Below are 308 nucleotides of genomic sequence, written 5' to 3'. Positions count from 1 at the left end.
AACTGGAACCAGGGGACACGTCTCACTTGTGTCCCTCAGTGAGACTCATTAGCACTACTTGAAACTTTAGTGTTTCCATCTGACTTTTTTTTTTTTGAGAAGCTGTTTGAATTACTCTCAGGGACTGAATCTCATGTAAACAACTCCAGCCCACCCCCCACACCTCAAGGATGATGAAATGCCTGGGGGCTGTTGCTGTGCTGCTGAGCTGGGCCGGGCTCCTGGCGCACAGGCAGCTCCTGGCAACCAAGAACAGCTTCAAAGAGACAGCTCTGCCCAGGAGCAACTCCTCTTCACAGCCCAGCAGG

This window comes from Empidonax traillii, unplaced genomic scaffold (genome assembly GCF_003031625.1).
Source record: "Empidonax traillii isolate 1590-97213 ecotype Southwest subspecies unplaced genomic scaffold, ASM303162v1 scaffold1460:size212889, whole genome shotgun sequence".
NCBI lineage: Eukaryota > Metazoa > Chordata > Aves > Passeriformes > Tyrannidae > Empidonax > Empidonax traillii.
The sequence above is the reverse complement of the archived record's forward strand: the minus strand, read 5'-3'. Positions refer to the sequence as shown.